Raw genomic sequence first — 5,033 nt, 5'->3', positions numbered from 1 at the left:
ACAAATCCATAAATTCAAACAGAAAGACGGGGAATCTGTGCAAAAGGCAGCTCTACGACTAAAAAGATATGTTAAGTTATTCCCTGTGGAAGAACTGCCAACTAAGTCCAGACTTATGCTTATATTTATCCAACGACTAAGGAATACAGATCTCCAGAAGGACTTACATATGAAGAGGAGCACGACGTTAAATGAGTTAACTAAGGAGTCTCTTTACCTTATGGATAACTGTGCGGTCTACAAAGAGGGTGAGTTCAAGAATCTTGACGACGATTCATCCTCACAACAAAGCAAAAGCAAGTCTTCTAAGACAACACCGAAAGGAGAGGTAGGTGTAAACCAGGAGTCGCTTGTAGAGGAAGTGCTAAAAAAGATTATCTTGTATGTCAAACCCCAAGCTAAACAGCCAAAGTGGTGTGCTATTGAACAAAAATGGACAAACCATGGCACAGAGGAATGTTATTATAACAAGGGATATGTGAGAGAGAGATCTTATGCTCCCCAAGCTCAGGTAGCATCTCCTCAAGTTCCACCGATTCCCTGGTATCAAGCAGGCAACCTACCAGGACCTATAGGTGTAGAAATACCACAACCAGTGTTGGGGCAACAACCACCCCTACCAGGATTACGATCAATCGTCATAAGATACACACCAATAGTAACTAAATCAGAAGAGAAGGCTTTGGTGCCTACGCATGCATATTATGAAGATCCCAATGGATATGCTGCAAATCCTGTCTATTATCCATCGGAAGAACCCTCAACACCAGAACCATGGAGCATGATAGGAGGTTCAGGACCACCAACCCCTGCAGAGGCAGCAGGGGAAGGAAGATATAGCTTGGATGAACGAACATTGTTGTTCATAGCCAACGGAGGCATGGGCGGGCAGAGACATGCATACCAACAAAGAGGAGCTCAAGGAGCACCTCCACAGCCTAAAGGACCCTGCTACAAGTGTGGTGGAGACCATTGGCTAAGAGACTGTCCTCATGATCAAATCATTAGAGTCAACGCATATCGCACCGAGTGTGGAGTTACTCACTTGATTCCTAATTGCCCTACGAACCCAAGCAAAGGAGAAAAAACTACCTTGAACAGGCTCGAAGCAGTGCCTTCTAGTGGCGGGTCAAAAAATGAGACAATCATACCTATTCAGGCAGTGACACGAGCCCAAGCTCCAAGGATGACAAACGAACCCATAATTGAAGAGCCAAAAACCAATGCCCCAAGTTCAAAAACAAAAAATTAGAGAAGCACTTGGAAAGCTAGAAAAGCGCGTATGAAAGCCAGGAAAGAACGAGAGCAAACGACTCTATCCGAGGAGTTAAAACACACAAAGGAAAGATTAGAGCGGTTAGAGGATCTAGCTAGCCTAAGCTTGCACACTACGACAACCATAGCACCCAAGGAAATAGCAAAACCCAAAAGTGCGGGATCAGGAGGATCAATACTGGCAGACAAGGTAAATGAGCAGTTAGATGCACTTCTAAAAGCTTACGAAGCCAGACTCAAAAATAACCAAACCCAAGAGAAAAGATAGATGACTTATCCATATACTGAAATAGAAAAACAGAGGTTGGAAATGTGTAGAAATATGATTAAAACAACTCAATCTTTGATAGAAAACCCGCTTGGTAAACCTACAAATTGGCATGAAGTACCAGCTCCCACCTCTATCAAACCAACTTTAGAAGAACAAGTAGAAACGAAGGAAAGAATCACGAATGCCGATGAGTCTAGGGGAGAGCCTATCATAGCGCCAAATACAACAGATGAGGCAAGTGACGGGTTCCAGCCTAAAACATTGGTAGAAATGGGTCAGGATTGTAACGGTCTAGATGATATGTGGAAGCAAATCCGTGAGGCCAACGAAGCTAATAGGGTGAGTTACCAACCACAGGAATAGCACGAGAAAAGAGAAAAATGAGATCTTACCTCCTATTGAAGAATTTGAGGCAAGATCGCAAATGAGCTTTGATATGCATTCACAAGGGGGAGACTAGGGATCAATTAGTTTGGGGCACAGCCAACCAGACTCGCTGAAAACTCTACCCTCTTACCTAGGAGAGTACGAAGCCAAGTCTGAGGTGAGAGCAATCCCATCTCAAAGACTTTCTTCTAACAAAGTAATGTATTCACAAGGATTGATTGAGTTATTGTCCACCCCGGTGGCATGCACAATCACATTAGCCGAACTCCTAAGGTTACGACCAAACATGTGGACCACAGTAGGAAAATTCCTATAAAAATTTGGAGTGAAAGACCCCACCTCGAAGCTTGAGGAAGGGATCAAAGAATTGGACACGCCTCAACTAAATACTATGCCAGTACCTTTAAACAAGGTTGGAGAGTATTGCGAGGGAGAAGATGGAGACACCACGCTAACATTAGAATTCCAAGGGGTAGTTTCCAAAGCTATTCTTGACAGTGGAGCAGGAGTTGCTATCGCCACCAGGGAAATGTAGAAAAAATGGGAAAAACCAGCTTTGAGAGCCACTAGAATGAAATTGCAATTGGCAGATGGGTTCATGGAGAAGCCTTTAGGAATCTTAGAAAAAGCGATTGTCACCTCATGCGGAATCGAGTATGAGCATACATTTGCAATAGTCGATTTCGACAAAAAGAACAATTACGAGATCATCTTGGGAAGACCATTCATGAGACAATTAAAGATGGTCCAGGATTGGGGTTACGACCACATATACCTCAGACATGGCGAGACAACAACCAAAATACACCTAAACGACCATAGTTACAAGGATGTGAACCAGACACCAGTGGAAGAGTTTGATTCAGCTATGTTGGCAGGGTCGGAACTCCCAACATGGTTAGGGCAACAAAAAGAGCTATGGATGTGCGGAGCTTCACATTGTGGGAGCTTAAAAAGAGAGGAATGCGTCTTAGAAAGAGCGATTGAGGACAAGGATTATATTCCGGAACCTTTTCCTGAAGATGCCTTGGAACCTCTGGAATGGGAACACATACTAGCAACATTGGATGTTTGTATCATTACACATAGTCCAACAATAAAATTTTGCGATAAAAATGGCTATGATGTGCTACCCTATTACATGGTAAGCATTATACCAGGAGAAGAAGAGTTTGTAGAACCACCAGAACAAGAAGAGTTTTATAACTCCTATGAGTATCAGGAGGTAAATAATGATGCAGATAATGAGTGTTCAGACAGCTTAAGTGAGCGTGGGGAGAAAACAGAGAATACCAAATTTTATGATTTTGCCAATCATCACCCTAGACGCCAGGAATGCTATAGGAGAAAACGAGCAAAAAACAAAGCTAGAGAGAACCTGATGCCCAGGATAAAAGATAAAACTCACTATCTAATTCTTGTAAAAAAACAACATAAATCAGGAAGATTCTCATAAATTCGAAGGGAAAGCAGGGGGTTGTAAAAAAAAACATAAATCAGGAAGATTCTCATAAATTCGAAGGGAAAGAACGCAAGAGGAAATAAAACAAGTACGGAAAGCTAAAACAGAAACAAAATCACAAAAAACTCAAAAATTAAAAAAAGAAACAACAAAAGACCCAGAGTGGACTAAACTGGAGCGTACACAGAAATACCAAGAACTAAAACGTTCTTTAAGAGAGGTATGGACTACTGAGGGAGATAGTGATGGTAAGAGGGAGTCAAAAAAAGGAAACATGAATGTACCATCACATTATCGGAAATTCACCATCTAGGACAGAAAAATCATAATGACACCACCAATCAGGGAAAGAACAAACCAGGAATCTTACGATGGGCCGGAAAATGCCAAACGGATAGACCTCGCTGAACCAGGTGACGATCCTCAGCCGGTCTATATAGCAACTTATTTAGAGCCTGAAGAAGAAGAACGGCTAACACAGCTTCTCAAGAAGTATAAAGATGTGTTTGCATGGTCCTACAAAGACCTCAAAGGAGTTGATCCATCGATATGCCAACATACAATTCCTTTGAAATCAGATGCCAAACCTAGCAAACAACTTCCTTATACATATAATGACACATTTGCTAAACGAATCAAAGAGGAGATCGATAAGTTGATGGATGCTGACTTCATCTATGAAATCGAACATACAGATTGGGTGTCACCCATTGTGGTAGTTCCCAAGAAGAATGAAAAACTACAAGTGTGTGTAAACCTCAAAAAGGTAAATGCAGCCACCATAAGGGATAATTATCCCTTGCCGATCACAGAACATGTACTTGAGAGGGTGGTCGAGAAACGGGCTTATTCCTTTCTAGATGGGTTTTCAGGGTATAACCAACTGGCAATTGCAATAGAAGATCAACACAAAACAGTGTTTGCCACAGAATGGGGAATTTATGCGTATCGAGTTATGCCGCTTAGCTTAACTAATGCCCCAGCTACCTTTCAAAGGTTAATGACGCATGCATTCAAAGAATACCTAAGAATATTCTTTGAAATATACATGGATGATCTTTGTGTACACTCTCTTCTATGAGAGGAACTTATTGACCATTTGCAAAAGGTATTTGAGAAGTGCAAAACATATCGAATCATCTCAACCCGAAAAAGTGCATTTCTATGGTTAGGCAAGGCCGCTTCTTAGGACACATTGTCTCAAGAAATGGCATAACCCCTGACCTAGACAAAATCAAAGTCATAGTAGACCTGCCCAGCTGGCCTAATAATGCTAAACAAGTGCAATCCTTCATGGGACACTGCGGATATTATCGAAGATTCATATATATGTATGCAGTTGTCGCACAACCTCTGTATCATTTGTTTGTCAATTTTGACTGAACTGAGGAGTGTGAAACTTCATTCCAAAAGCTGAAGGAAAAACTGTATCAGCACGTGTACTTAAAGCACCGGATTGGGAAAAGATATTCCATGTTCACATTGATGCATCTGCATATGCAATCGGGAGTATTCTGGCTCAACATGGAGACGGAACAATGGATTTTCTAGTTTTTTATGCAAGCCGACAATTAAATAGTGCGAAAAAGAACTATACAACCACCAAAAGAGAAGGGTTAGGAATGATTTATGCTGTAA

The sequence above is a fragment of the Adiantum capillus-veneris genome, chromosome 29 (genome assembly GCF_014529385.1).
Source record: "Adiantum capillus-veneris isolate H3 chromosome 29, ASM1452938v2, whole genome shotgun sequence".
In the NCBI taxonomy this organism is placed as follows: domain Eukaryota; kingdom Viridiplantae; phylum Streptophyta; class Polypodiopsida; order Polypodiales; family Pteridaceae; genus Adiantum; species Adiantum capillus-veneris.
The sequence above is the reverse complement of the archived record's forward strand: the minus strand, read 5'-3'. Positions refer to the sequence as shown.